We start from the raw sequence: 16,134 nt of genomic DNA, 5'->3' as shown, positions 1-16,134 counted from the left end.
CAGAGGAAATTTAAAAAGAAAAAAAGGTAAGTGGAATATTTGAATGAAAGGTGACAAATCCTTTTCCAGGAGACATGTTTCTATAAACAGTGGGCAGACACCCACATAAAATCAGCTTGAGTCTACATGACATAGATCTCTGACTGGAAAATTCTCAGCATACACATTAGCTTTACCGTAAAGGCTATTACAGCGTTAGTGGAAGGAAGTGCTCAAATCTTTTACCAATTTTCTATTTTAGTTATCATTGGTATTTCAATTTAATTCAATTATTTTATCTTATTTTTTCTAAGTTTGAAGTTTTTAAAATGTATTTTTAAAATTATTTTTAAGTGCTTGTACCTTTTTAAGAACACATGGCAATACTCAGTCACAAGTAAATTCCTGTATCAAAATTGTACATAAATGTTTAAAAGTATTAACAGAAAGAATGTGCTTAGAGTTTCAAAAGTACATGCATTTGTCAGGGAGAAATGCTATTTCCAGAGGATGTTATTGTAAATCATATTATTGGAATATTATTAGGGACTGTTCATTATAAGAGGGCACAGGTGGCAAATTAGGAGAGGCACTTCAGATAATTTCTAAGCACTACGGAGGGAGATATGTTCCTTTACATTTTTACGAAGGGGAGGGAAATGCACCTTTAAATGGTTGTATTTTGTATTTATTTGAAATACCCCAAGAACTCTGAAAGCATGTGTGTTTTTTTGTTTTGTTTTTTTTAAATCGTCAAAAGTACACCTTTTACAACCCCCCCCAACCTACGCCACTACTCTGATAAGTAAAGTACAGTCCCTTACCACTAATACACCTTTAAAGACAGAGTTTACAAGGTGCTTTCACAAACAAAGCAAAAGCAGAAATGGGATACATAGAAGGTAACAGAAAACAATACAGTCCTACTGAACACAGGCGAGACAAAACGAGTTAGGATAAAATTAAAACAAGAGGACAAATAATGCAAGATGCAGGGTACAAAATGTCAGTATAAAACAATATGAACAAATAGACCAAAATCAAGCTTATATTAGCTTTAAAATGAAATATCGGAATCAGCCAACATGCTGACTTCTGCTGATATCAAAAACTGATATTTATTTATTTAACGACAAAATGAACAAACACAAAACGTCAACCTTAAGTTTTAGTTTTGGGGGGTTGTTTGAAAAATGAGTGAATATTACATATATTTTTAAAGCACTGCATTTCATGTCTCCATCTGCAACAAAAATAAAACAGGTAAAATAAATAAAATAAATAAAAACGAGTAAATGGACTTAGTGACAAGTGACACAAAACATGAGCGATTTTTAAAAAAAATTTTTTTTGGAAAAAAGATTCGGAAAAACACATTTTTATACTTTTGTTAATTGATTTCATTCAGATTTTCCACTGTATTAAAATACTAAAGAGCTCGTGCTGGATCACTTTCATTACTGGGACCAAAATAAGCCAGTAGCTCGGGTCCAGCAGTGATTGGTGAGTTGGTGGGGCACTCCTCAGCAAGATGGCTGCATTGCTGCGCGCAACAGTGGCATCCTGGTGAAATGACGCAAGCCACAGTTTACGTTCAGTCCTCGAGGCTCTGAGCTCTCCGCTCTCCATAGCGCAGATCCCGCCCGACTCACAGCCCGGAAGACCGACCGGCTATCCTCCAGTGGACCGAGCGGAACCGGTTCATCTGAGTAAGTACCAGCGTCTCATACTTGTTAATCGTCTCCCGGAGGTGTCGTGTGTCCTCCGGTGAAATCCACGCTCCTGCTTGTGGCTTTCTTTCTCTTTACTCCTCTCTTTTGTTGTTGTTTCCTGAGTGTGTGTGCACCGTGATTACCCGGCGCTTTCCCTTCCTGCACACTGGGCTTCGCATCTGTCGATGTTTTGTTGTCGCTGCAGCGCTAACGCAGCTTTATTTCATCGTTTCGATAAAAGACAGGGGCTTCAGGCAAGTGAGGTGCATTTCTTCGGTGTGTGTGTGTGTGTGTGTGTGTGTGTGTGTGAATTGGACCAGCGTTGGCTCAGCGCATTTGAAATTTTCCACACATCCTGGTGTGCTGTGCCACCCTGTCCCGCTGCTCTCTCCCTGCCCGCCGCCGCTGTAAGGCCGTCTGCACAGGAGGACAGTCTCCATAGAGGGAACCTGGGGCCGGAGGAGGTGATACAGGCCGTTAACCTTTGTGGAAACGAAACTGTACACACACGGCGACCGTTTGCACTCCCTCTGCCCACAACTCTGCCTCCCCCTGTAGGGAACAAAGCGCCCAGTGTCTCCTTGTAAGCGCAGCTGGACACAGCTGTTGAACCGAGCGAGCCCCGGGACAGGACAGAGCTCTGTGGCCGGGTTCAGGGGCCACTGCTGCCGCTGCTGCTACAGCCGCACAGCCGGTGTGCCTCCTTGGAGATACAGTGGCGTGTCTAGACTTTTTTCTTCTTTTTTTGCCTGGGATGGCCAAAATGGGGCACTGACACAAACCTGGTATTAGGGGTCGACCGATATTGTTTTTTCAGGGCCGATACTGATACCAATTATTAGCAGTTAATGAGATCGATAACCTATATTTGGAACCGATATGCATTGACAATGAAAATGAAAATATTTCTGCCCAAATTTAGAATTTATTGTATAACAAATGCCGATACGAAACGTTGTTTAAATGCCTTTAGTAATCAAAACTGAGGTGGTCAACATCATAGACAGGAAGTTATTGGCAACTTTTTTTTAGAAAGTCAAGTGAAAATTTAAATAAAAGTGAATAGCTAAAAATAGTTCCCTGAGGATTTACAAAGTAAAAGTTCCATCCATGCTGACACTATCTTTGCTCTTTTTAATGAATACATTTTATCAGTAATCATTAAAATAAAACAATGATACAGATAATTGGCAAAATGATAAATGTCAGCCCCAATAATCGGCCGGGCTGATAATCTGTCACACCCTGTCTGGTATACACTGTGTGATTTTGGGCTCAGTGTTGCCAGATTAGAAATGTTAAACTATCGTACCAGAGGCTCAAAATGACCATGTTTTGAGAAAAAATTATCGTACGCAAGTCACAATCATGAAAATGAATCGGTTAAAGGTATAACTTTAGTAAACAAGTTTTTAAACAAATTTTTGGCACATCTACAAATCTACCCATACCCACTGCCTTAGAGAGAAACTATTTCTCAGTCTACATGGCTCAGCCCACAGCTGATGTCAGGTTTTGTTTACGAAAACAAACGACAGCGGTGCATGCTCGACGAACATGACCTAAGCGTGGCCTAAATGCAACTGGCTGTAAGATCATATGAGAAGTGGTGCGTAAACAGAGACGTAGGAACCAAGAAATTAGTTAAAATGAGACATGTTAACTAATCTAAATGGTCATTGTTAGTGTCACAATGGTAAAATTATCTTTACGGCAAATTTGGTATTAGTGATGGTACATTGATCAGAGGGCAAAATTATCGCACAAATACGATGACTATTGTACATCTGGCAACACTGTTTGGGCTGATGAAAGATGACCAGCGTGAAGGAATCGTGGCTCTAAAACGTTGATGTTAGTGACCTGGGATAAAATTCTGACCGTGTCAGAAAGTGGGATGACCATCTCACTGTGTGACTGCTGTTACCTACGTCTACTGACCAACCAATAGAAATGCAGCAAAAATGACACACTGATCTGCGCCACACTGCTAAATGTTAGTAGATGCTCATAAATACTTCGAGCTCTCGTTGCAAAATTGACACGCCAAGTTTGCCTTTTGTCCCCTTATCCAGATTTTTTTTGACACATATAAATGCCACTATAGAAAGGACTCAGTTTGTTTGTTTACCTTTTTCTCTTATCACTATAGTGGCATTGATGGATGATGCACGCAGAGGACATTTTGTTTTTGCGTATTAACATAGATGGATGTAGGTCGCAGCCTGCGATTCAGTAGGTGTTATCATTGTATAGTCTGCATACGTCAAACTTGATGTTGTTTATTAGATCCATGTAACAGAGTGTAGCTTGCACTAAACGTATAAGATTGCTAAAATCTCAGTTTGTACCCTTTATGCAGGGGTGGCATAAACTACCAGAGCTGTTGCAGGCACACACGTCGGCATGGCTTTAATTTACCATTTTTGTCTCCATTACGTACTTTAATCACTAACGTTGCGTGTCTTACATTCTTGTTTATAGTTGAGTTTAAAAGATAAATAGACCTACTAATCACAACACAAAAGCATGACACCACACAATGTAAATTAAAGCTTCCATTCTTTAATAAAGACGTTGTTCCTCCAAAAGTAAATCGTACAATAGCAAATATAAAGTGTCAACAAAATTAAAAGGAATAAGCCTGTGTGAACTTTTTAACAGTTGTACCAATTTATATAAAATTAGTCAGAAGAAGATAAGAAGAAAAAACAAAAATCTGCACACTAGATAATGCTCCCATGAATATTTAATATAATTACCACCGAGGTGACGTTTTGAGCCACGTTCTCTTCATCAGATGTGATGAAGAGCATGTTGGCTCTTCATTTTTTTTTCTTCTTTTGTATTATCTTTGGTCCAGCACTTAGCCTTTTGTTGTCTGGATGTAAGTGCTTTAGTGAACTTTTTCAAGACTGATTTGTGCCTATAAATGAAAATTCAGTTCACTCCTCAAACAGTTCAAACTGACTGGGCAGATGGCCAATCATAATGTGTGGGCACCTGGGATGGCCAATCAGATTTCAGGGGTGGCCCGTGCCACCCCAGGCCACTCGCTATATACACCCCTGTGGAAATATCCTCTTCTGTTGACCACCTCACATGACCTATAGGCTTTGTGGCATTTTTAGAAAGTCCTGAGGGCATGCTCATTACTGTTGCAACGTGTCCACCTCAGAGGTAAGACAAGAGCTGCTGGATAATAATAAGAAAGGTTTGAGGTTACTTAAGTTGTACCACATCATCGCTATCTGCAGACATTGGTTTTAAAATGAAAGATCAGAATCAGCCAACAAGCTGATTTCTGCTGATGTCACAAACTGATATTTATTCATTTAATGACAAAGTGGATATATTGGTGTCGTTATGGGCCATATATCGGTACACTGGATTATCGGCAAAAAAAATCCAATACCGTGCATCCCTATAAATGCGTGCAAATGTTTATATGATTTGTTTAAATGAACTATTGCAGCTGAAACAAAACTACTCCTGTAGTCTTTGTTTTGCTCCTTAGGGCTGTAAACCTTCATCCAGAGCACAGAAGCTGAATTTCCCCATGCAAAGCGTGCGAGTCATCATCAAAGTCACAGCAGCCTGAATTAGATTTGATATACAGACTCATTTGCAGCTCATTAACTAAAACTCAGCCCGCTGCAAATGCATCCTTCCCCACTTCCTCAGACACGATTACACACATCACCAAAGGGACTCGATAACTGCCTTCCTGCGTTTAAATGTGACATACGGCCATTAGCCACTGTTGATTTCCCCACCAGACCGCCACATCCACTCTGTGGCCGTGCAGCACCCTGGTGTGAAAGTAGGTTGTTGTGGCCAGTATTACAGATCATAGCATCCCAGCTTACACTGGGGTTATATAGGTTACGATCAAGTAGCAGCAATCCTGTGAGTGGATGCTGCGAGTCGGCCCCTCCCCTTGCTTGATTTATCTGTCTGTCTTCATCCATCTGCCGCTCTCATCACAGTGTGGTGGTGTGTGTTGCTCACATATGGCTTTTGGTTCCGGTGGCTAGCAAAAGAAACCTCCTCCTCGCTCTTCCTCTCCGTCTCCGAGGCAGGAGGATCTATTCTTAGTCCTCGTCCCCTCCATCACCGTCATCTGCCCATCCGGCCTGTCCACCTGTGGCCTCCTCCACCTTGATTAACCGCAGGTCAGGTGATTGCTCGGCCCCCGTGTTTGGGTCATGATGCAATACCCGTGATGTCACCGTGTGAGGAGGTGGAGGGTTTCCATGGTAACCAGGATGTCTTCTCAGTCTGTGTGTGGGTGTGGGAGGGAGTTCCCATGACTCTTAACATCCAGTTTGTGTTTGCTTTGCGTGTTCTCTGAGCGGCAGTGCTTAGTGCTGTCAGGTGTGATGAGGTAGTCTATATTGCAGTGCAGAAAGCACAAGGCCAGCACAACATGATCCTCCGGGTTCTGTTTATCTGTCAGTTTGACTGAGGGGCTCACCGGGCGATCAGTTCGTCTACCTGACTCAAAGCTCAAGCAGCAAAATGTTGCAGCAGGAAACCTAAAAACTGCACTTGTGTTGTTGTTGTTATCTGCTTTTCTGGTTTATGTGTGTCTGCATTGCAGTCGACGTGCAGATCAGTGCATGTGGGCTATTTCTGCCATTGGTCTGTCTTCTGCCTGCTCGCCTGCAGCCTGCATGCGTACTTCATGTGTTTGTGTCCCTCCCATGATAAATCAGTGTCTCTCCCTGACTGTATTTACAGTGTAGTTTGTGTTCAGAGTCCAGTTGGGTTGGGACACGGAGACAAGGTCCAGGGCTAATTTAGCTCGCCTTTTTTTTTCTTCTTCTTTCCTTATCATTTTATTCTCACTCCTATATGCAGTCTTAAGTGTTGTGTGAATCTCTGCACAGTGTTTTCCCATCAGAGAGAATGCATCTGTTTCCCATCTCCACCGTGGATAAAATGGTTTCTGATAGGATCTCTGCAGGCCCGCTTCTTGTTAATGACAACTCCACCCTCTGTTGGACTGATGTGAGAAAAGAAATGGAGCGTCCAGCCTTCAGTTAAAGCCCTATTTAATTTAAAGAAAAGTGTACTGGAAAATAGAAAAACAACAAACAAACTTGAGTAGGGTATTTGGGTATACGTCGATTCGCCTTCCAACAAATGAATGGTTAGCATTTTATTCTTCTGATTACTATATACTTAGACGTGACATTTAATGTGTCATTTTAGAGGCTTTTTTACGCAAGATGAGCCTTTTACATCAGTCAAAAGCATGACATGCCATTGCAGGAACTATGGCATGTCGATTCAAAGTGCTACATTGTAAGAAAACGGACTATGGTGGCTATGATGCTGATCAATGTTGTTTTAAAACATTCAGCACTACAGATGTTTAGGGCAGGACTTCAGTGCTGTTTACTGACTTCCAGCTGAACCATATCATAAAATCAGCATGTAAATTTAAGTGCAACATCTAACTACTATTTATTGTTAATAATTGCTTTACTATCTATTAATCTGCTGATGAATGTCTTGATTATTTGTTTTGTGTGTGTAAAATGGCAGAAGATAGTGAAATAGTGGCCCAGTTCCCACATCCAAAATGGACATATTTAGATGTCCTGCTCTGTTCAAAACCCAAAGATCTTCAGTTTATTGTGTAAAAAAATGGTGAAAGTTTGGCTTGAAAAATGATCTTAACATTTATCAAAATAATAATCTGCAAACAGATTCTGCATATGGGACACGATTTTGGTATAGAAAGAGTTCTTGTTTCTATTTGTAGTCTGAGTAGTGTTGACCTATGATGTTTCAACGGCAGGTAAACAGCGCATGTGGAGAGGTGGAACGGATTTGCTGAAATGCAATCTCACTGATGATGATTTCGCTTTATATCAGCTTTTTAAACATGTATTCGTTAATATTGATTTGCTGAATTGACCAGCACATAGAGGAGGTCCGCTGATGTCCGCTGCCTATATCATATTTTCCAAAATATTGGCCCTAGAGGCTCATGGTCATTAGACCGATACCTGATGGATTGCAATATTGTAAATGTATAGGTACAGAATCATTTTTAGTCAATTGACTAATCGACTCAAATTCAACTGTCTTCAATGACTATCATATAAATCACAAAAGAGCATCATATTGGGACTAAGATTGGCAAATGTTTTGGCATTTATTGCTTGAAAAATGACTGAAATGATTAATTCATAAAAATAATTTCCGATTAATTGTCTGTTAATCAACTGATTGTTTCAGCTCAAAATTTCTGTTGTGCCAAATTAATACTGATTTTAACAACCAACCAAATGAGTGTTTGTATTCCACATATGAAGAGTTTGGCCTTGATGCATAACAGATGTGTTTTTCCTCATGTAAACCTTGTTATGTATACAAGGTACATGTCAACATCCTGATTTCAGCTACATCTCTCAGTTCAGCTGCTGTCGGCAGATCGTTAACAATAATAACCTCATGTAAGGTGTCATTAGTCTCTTGTACAGTTGATTAAAAACTGTTGAAGAGTCTATTGAACAAAAGGTTCCCAGGCTGCGTTGTGTATGTCGCCGTTCGGGACAATAGACAAAGAAAAGCACTGGTTTGCATGTGAAAGCACAATGTTGTGGATGTATCACGCCAGCCGTGGTGAGACATGAAACACGGGCTCATCCGCAGCTCGCTGGTGAAGAGCTCGAGCAGGCAAACATCTCAATGTGTTTCATTGACGCACACACAGAATGACATCCGAAACGGCTTTGCCAATTATCCTGCAGCATGCTCGCCAATTACGCAGAGATTGATATTTATTTTCTTCAGCTGTGGTAATTTCTAATTAATATTAATGCTGGCATTCTTTTCTTTTGCCGGTTGTGGGTTGGTTTGTTAGCAATTGAGATGGATTTGGATGAGGAAACATAAGCATGATTGACCTTGCGTTGCTGCCGTGTTGGAGTAGGTGCTGCTCTATCAGCCATGTGCAGCTGCCTGATGGTAAATGTGATGAAGAAGCACTCATACTAAACTTGAGTACATAAAAGCAATGATAGTAAAAACATAAACCACAACGATGAACCCTTTTTATAGGGCAACCATCTGCTATTAGAAGCTATCCTTTTACTATGGAGGAGCTGCAGCCACGACAGAGTATATGCTTTTTCTACAGAGCAGAGAGACCAAGAATACAACTGTTAAATACATCTTAAGTGAGAACAAGATCTTAAATCAAAGGTTAGGCAGAATCTTGCAAAGAGCGTGCTTGAAGAGTCAAATTTGGACAAAATTTTCAGCCTGAAAGCTGCCTTTAATGACCCACCTGATGGTGCTGCTGTGTTCTCTTTCTAACTTGGGTGTTTCATGTCGGCGCAGGAGGAAGCCACAATATCACTAAAGCATTTCTTCAGTCACTTTTCCACCCTTTTTGATCCCACTCTTCACCCACCAACCACCTCAGGCTCTGACCTGGTTTTACCTCCGTACCAAGTGGAAGCAGCAGAACAGAGTAGTATCGGCGGGAATAAAACGGGCACGACTACTTGCTTTTTGCTCTCTCAGGGAATCTGTCTCGCTCTTAAGAAGCCACTCATACAAACAGCAGCCAGTAACAGGCCTCAGAGGAGACATTTTATCCCCTAGCCTGGCTTGTATGAGGTGGAACAATCTGTTTTTGTACGGTTTGGTTCTACCTGGACCACCTTCTGCTTTCACTCCTTTGTTTGGTCCTTCACTATTTCTGTCTCTCTGTAAGCTACAGCAGTGAAAGGAAATGTTAAGAGCTATGCAGACCTCTCAATTTCAGCTTTTTATGGGCCTGGAGTAAAAAACATAGGCCTGGTGCCAATGTATATGTAACAACTTATCTAAAACCTGCTCTTATTTCTTCACCAGCACATGCCTTAGCTGTGCACAATGTGTCTCTCATTGTCCGTCACACGGCCAGACTACAGTTTCACCCAGTAAAACAGAGGAGCTCCTGTATCTACCTCCTTCTCCCCCCTTCTGTTTCTACGCCCACCCCTCCCTCTCTGACCACTTGTCACCCTCATTACAACAGTGAGAAAGAGGAGAGAGCCGCTGCTCGCACAGCAGCAGACAGCGGGAGAGAGAGAATGGAGATGTACACTTAAAGCAGCAGCGCACCACTCTGAAGAAAACCTTTACTGTCCACCAGCCTGCGTGTGTGTGTGTTGGCACGGCTTCCCAGGCTTGTCAGACTGATGGAGTGCTTAAACTGGGACAAGAGAAGAGGTGCAGCATTTGCTGCCTGGCTAGAGTAAATATTATGGCGCGTTGGCTCAGGAGTTGCACTGAAACTCTGCTCTGTCACAGAGCAAGGCGAAGACACACCGGACACACTGCAGCACACGGCAGTGAGTCTCCAGCATAGTATCGTGAAGCAACTTCAGGCACGACTTGCAGGTTTTACTGTAAAAGTAAACCTGATGTTAAATTTGTTAGGTTGGTCATTAGGGGGAAGTATATGCTGTTGCAAAAAGATTGGGCAACACGTGCAGACACTTTTAGACATGTTGAAGTAGGAAAAGTGCAGGTGGAAATAATAAAATGAATCATGGCCAAATTCCATTTAGCTGCTTCAGTTTCAGGGTCCTGGTATTGTGCATGCTGGCTCACGGTCACACTGGCATGACTCAAGGCCCAGAAACTACAAACCAACATCAAAGGGATAAGTGGTGACAAGGGTGAACTCCTATGTTGCCTAACGTAGCCTTTGTCTCCAGAAAGGAGTTGCACTTGAATACACCACAAAGACGACAGCCAAAGACCAACTAGCCTTTTTATTCTGCGCCTACGTGGGAGGAAATAACTCTCCCAGCAGGAAGTGGTAGTCTTAGTTATTAAAAACAAAAAAGAAACCAGAAGAATGACTGGACAGATTGAAGACGCCATGACAGCCCAATGTTAAAGAACAAATTATATTTTATGTGCTACCAAACAAAACACAATCACGTAAAACCTGTTTGTGCCAAAAAGCTCTATGGTTAAAAAAATCATCTTACATTATATAACAAATTAGTTTCTATCACTCTCTCGTTCATCGTCTGGCTCCGACACTGATTCAACAAGCTGAATCGGCCAGAAAAAGGGTCTGCTAGTGCCAACAGTGTGGGACACACCACGAAAACGAGGGTGACAGACGCTCATCGACAGCCCGACATTGACCAACGGCTGATGTCAGCTTGATGTTTCAGGGCCTTTATTGGTAAACTTGAATAGAAAAAAGCTGTCATTAATGTTACTAGTAACACTCCTACCATGACAAGTCATAATGTCTGCTGTAAAAAAAATACTATCGTGGGTTGCAAATCAATGAGCAGAACTGTTTGATGGCAATTTTTAATTTTTTGCATCAGTGAGAACCTCAGTTTTTTGGGTATTTAATTTACTGTATTCTGTCTGGTTATTTTATTTGTACACGGTTTACAGTACACAATTTAAGAAAACATAATATATATATATCATGATCATGACCTAAGATAGCACAAACCTTAATATCCCATGACCAAGGATTTTATCTGTATTGTCCACCCCTACAAATACAGCCAAACAAATCAATATAAGCACTTTTATCTTGATGACTGCGTCTTGATTGACTTTTATCATCCAGACAGGATTTTATATGGCAACATTTATATATAGTGTGATATGGGAAAGGTCAACAAAACATAAAGATGAAAATCATCAGATGGTGTTTGTTTTTGTTTTTTTGTCAAACCCAGTGATGAAACCTGGAAGAGGTAGTCCATCACATTGAAAAAACAAATTGTAAACATCCTGTAAATCAAACATTGCCATAAAGCAGTCCTGCTCATTGATTTGCACTTTTAATATTGCCAGCAGTCGCTTAATACACCCAAAGACATTAAAGTGGTTTGTACCTCTGTATTATCGACATGGATCGTATTTCCGCAGTGTTTAATACCCGAGGCGTGCCACCTCTCCTGAAAGAAAAGACAGCCTGCACTAACATCATTAAAACTTTACACATTTTTATGAGATAAAACATTAACCTCAAGGGAGGGATACCAGAGGCACTATTTCACATTTCACTATCTCATTTAATGACTGCCAAGTAAACTGATCGTGAGATGAGATGCGTCATGATATCTGTGTCGTGACTTGCTTACCAATAGGGCTAAACGTGTCTCTGGGGGAAACCCTGCAGCACAAGCATATTGTAATGCACTGACCAGCTAACACAGAGCGGTGCAGACCAGCAGAGCGTGGCTCAGGAGTTGCAGCATCATGATGAAGCAGAGGATGAATCTCTGCCCTGTCACAGGTGGATACACTGAGAGATCTGCCCTACAGTCTCCCTGTGGCTCCGACCGCGGCTGAAGTCATCACTTCCCCCTCGCAGGCTTTTAAATCCTACAGGAAGCTGAATCACAGTCAGGCACTCCTTTCACAGACGCACTAAGATGGGAACTGATAAGGAAATCAAAATCCATAAAAAACTAATAACCTGTTACACACCTTCCGAAGCGATCCTCTCTTCTCTCTTTTGCCTTTGCTCAGCCAGTTTTTCAGGCTCTGTGGTTGCACGCTCTGCCTCTGGCACAACCCCGTGTTTGAGAAACCTTCACGCTGCACACTGCTCAGCCTGTGTGCACAGTTTGTGTTTATGTAAGCATGTACGCTCACATCTTCCTCCACAGTCCTTTTGAGTTCCTCCTTTGACAAACTGACTTGTAAAGAAGGCTTATTCACACGACTGAGAGTAGGTCAACTCTCACCTCCAGGTATGCAGGCATGGGCAAGTCCATGTGTTTGCCAAATCTTATTCATTTTCCAGGCCTGGTCATCTGCCATGTGTTAAGGATTCCTTTTGGCCCTTAGCATTCAAGAGATTTTGAATCCTTTTTGCGTCTCTGCTGCCTATTTTATTGTTTTGGTGTATTTATGATTGCTCACGGGTGAAACATTGAGGTCTCTGCCAAATCTGGTGTAAGTTCAGCTGAAATGACGCAAGACCTGCATGCTGAGATCATGACATTATTTATATCTCTAAATTAGGCTACTACTTTGCTTTGGCGAGTGTGCCATGATGAATGTTGAGCATCTGGAGAGAGTCGCGTGGATCCTGAGGTGGTTGTGTGCCAGTTGGTATTAAGAAGTCTTATCCCCCTCAGACGATGTGATGTTTATCAGATCATGTTGGCTCAGCTTGTGCGTGTGCGATAGCAGGAGCGAGAGATAGTTGGTTGGTGCGAGGGTCTTAGCTGACTCGCCAGACTAAGCTTGCCCCATTGACACACTTCAGCGTCTACAGGAGAAGCTTGAGAGCAGCATAGCCGCAGCTGTCCTGTGGGTTAAATCAACACTGTGCAACGCCCCGCTGTGGTCTTGCATGTGGCACTGAGCTGCTGGGTAGAGCTCAGCACAAACTCAGGCTGATTCCAGCTGCAGTCGCCAACGCTAGAAGTGATCTCATTGTACAGTGAAACACATGCAAAAGAGTTAGAGGATGCAAAAGAGTCCTCAGTATTTGCACACTAGAATATTCATGAACCCTTTGTCTTCTTTCATTGCAGTGGGTCCCAGCCTTTTTTTATGCCTCTGATCTCTTGATAAAAAGCTCTGTGTATTTGGTGCGTGTCTGTGAGTTGTGAGGAGTTCAGTCAAAAAACTAATTTTCCCCTCTCCGACTGTCTCATTTGAAGAATTCTGAGAAGCTTGGAGATGTAAAACCAGACGCTGTTTGACAATAAAACAAGTCTAAGTCCTACAAACATCAGAAAAATAGACATAATTTTTTGTGGCAGGAGTTTATTTTTCCTCATTTTCTACTTTTGTCACCTTTGAGGATGCCTTAGGGCTGCTTTAGGACAAAATAATTGCATTTGAAACAGCAATATCAAAACAATATCAACATTTTTTTTGGAAAACGAATAGATGGACTTTCTTTCTTTTTTATGAAATAGCCTGTAGCAGTAAAATCAATAGTATGTCTTTCATCAAGCTAAGCACCCCCCCACAAAAAAGTCAATGGAGGATTTTGAAGAAGTTTTCAACAGGAGTGTATAAAGACGATGGCTGACCCAAATGCTCAGGAGCTTCAGTCGTTGCCATGGTAATCAACATCCAGCTCAGTATTCGAATGTTTCTTTTTTTTTCACCACTGAACTGGTGAAGGAAATTGAAAGGAGGTGGCAAGTGTCAGACGCGAATGAGGCCGGTGTCCTGCGCAGTCATCGACCCTTGCTTCAAGCATTAAATTGGATGTGTGAAGGAAAAGGAAAAGTTGAGATAAAATGTGGACTGTTATCCGAGGCTGACAACTCTAGCAAAGCTTTGCATCTAGTGATGAGGCTAGACCTGCTTCGAGTTATTAATAACTTACAGAAACATTGTGTGCAATAGTCCACCTTCCCTCCTACCACCTTCTCTGCCCCCTGTTTATAGCTGTCTCTCTCAAACACACACAGTGGAACTAGGTTCTACTAAAGTTGTGTTGGGTTCAGGTGGTTTATTAGCGTATGTGAATATGAGTGATTACAACAATCCCCAGCCCGGTGTCGTAGTGTCCAGTCAAAGCTTCAAGTATTCAATCGGTAATTATCACTGGATCTTCAAAGCCCCAAAAATGGTTTCTTAAGGCCATGAGTAACTAAAAGGGCACTTTCATGTAACCTGTGTTTTATATATCTACATTTTTACATTATTATTAACAGAAAAAAGAGGAATATAAACTAGGAAAAAATAAATATTAAGAAAGTAACTGTAAGCCCTGTAAACCCTTGTTGGTTGTCAAATCCCCTGTTCATCTCTGTACCTTGTAAAAATCATGTTTGTAAATGTTATTTTAAACTGGTTTTTGTTTGGACTTTTTTAGCTCCGCATTGAAACTTTTCCATAGTTTCACTCCACAGATTGATAAACAAAACTTTTTCTTCTTTCTTTCTTTTCTTTCTTTTTCTTACATTCACACATTGGTGGTCGAGGCTAGCATACACGGTGCCGCATGCTGCTCAGTTTAGACATTCACTTGGGTTCACATGCCAATGGAAAAGCCATTATTTGGGGGTTTAGTATTGTCCATACAACTTGCCCCTTTAACATGTGGACTGGAGGAGCTGGGGATCAAACTGCCAATCCTCTGATTCTTGGACAACCCGCTCTACATCCTGAGCCACAGTAATCATCACTGAAGCTTTGAAGCCACAAAAATAGTACTCAGGACAGCCCAAACAAAGACCATCAGGAACTAAAAGGGCACTCGGAGAGCTCAGACCTGCTGATGTCAAATGCACTGCAATGTTAACCAAAGTGAAAAATAATTTTGTCCATCTGCTCCTGCTTTTGGATCCACACCAAAATTTAAGGTTTTTCCTTGGCCTATGTTACCCCCCTACACCAAGTTTTATGAAAATTGGGCCTGTAGATTTTGCATAATCCTTCTGAGAAACAGACAAACCAACAAAAAAGCCAAACTAAAAACATAATCTTCTTGGTGGAGGTAATAAAAGAAGCTGCTTGAGCATCTTGCAAAACACAGCAGTTTTGACTTGTAGACTTCTTGAATTTCAACACATAAATGATTTTTGTGTCATTGAAGTGCCTTTATTACAGGCCTGCCTGTTATTTATTTATAGCTGTATTTGGCTTTGTAATAGTCAGCCTACTAGCTGTAGCTTATATGTATAACCCAAGTAATAGCAGCTTGGCTTACAGATTCACACAGCCTAGCATTATCCCTGAACACAACAATGGCTCTGGGACTGCGAGGTCTATTTTTAGTCTGCTCCTACTCACAATTTGATGTTTCAATACACACAAATCAAAGCCCTTCAAACAGATGCTGCCCACACACTGGAGATCCTTTGAGACTTGAAAAATCTATCAAGGCTGCTCACATTTCTCAACGCACTTCCTTCAGTGGTTTCAGAAGGGAGTCTCCGTGCTGAGCTAATCTAATATTCACTTCAGTTCTACACTAATAGCCCAGAGTTAAGAGAAAGTCGACTGCTCCCTCTCCGTCTCCTCTCTCGCTCTGCTTTTTTCCCGTCCTTTTCTGTCTCTGTAGCCCTCTCTGGCTTTCACTTCTCTGCTTCGCTGTGCTGTGATTCTCTGTCGGGTAACAAGAGCCCCTGCGGCAGTGTTTCCGGGTGCACACCTCGTCCTCCTCAGCGCAAAATCCTCATTTAAGCGAGTCTGTCAAGAGACAGATTATGGCAGATGAGATTATTATTGAAACTTTGCCGCCAGTGTCTCTTTGCGAGGACGTGCAGGAGACTGCATTAAAACCTCCCAGCTGTGCATGTCTGCATGGGTTTATAAGTGTGTGTGTTTGTGTGTGTGTGAGAGCGAGAGAGAGCCATAATTGAGTTGTTCCAGAGTGGTAGTTGTAGTAAGAGGTGTCCCACGCTGCCTGGAACAGGCTGATAAGCTGCTCTCTAGACCAGAGCACACGCTTGGGCCACAGGTGACACCA

General features: G+C 41.8%; 1 protein-coding gene across 2 annotated transcripts in view; it reads left to right on the top strand.

Annotated features, from left to right (window-relative positions):
- The first annotated feature begins 1,522 nt into the window (after nt 1–1,522).
- The window catches only part of zgc:92140 (uncharacterized protein LOC447854 homolog), a 43,544-nt gene continuing 28,932 nt past the window's right edge, over nt 1,523–16,134 (top strand). For both annotated transcript variants that reach the window (XM_042483930.1, XM_042483929.1), the window contains exon 1: nt 1,523–1,688. The gene's annotated coding sequence lies outside the window, so the exon portion shown is untranslated. The remainder of the gene's footprint in view (nt 1,689–16,134) is intronic.

This window comes from Plectropomus leopardus, chromosome 3, assembly GCF_008729295.1.
Source record: "Plectropomus leopardus isolate mb chromosome 3, YSFRI_Pleo_2.0, whole genome shotgun sequence".
In the NCBI taxonomy this organism is placed as follows: Eukaryota; Metazoa; Chordata; class Actinopteri; order Perciformes; family Serranidae; genus Plectropomus; species Plectropomus leopardus.
The sequence above is the reverse complement of the archived record's forward strand: the minus strand, read 5'-3'. Positions and strand labels throughout refer to the sequence as shown.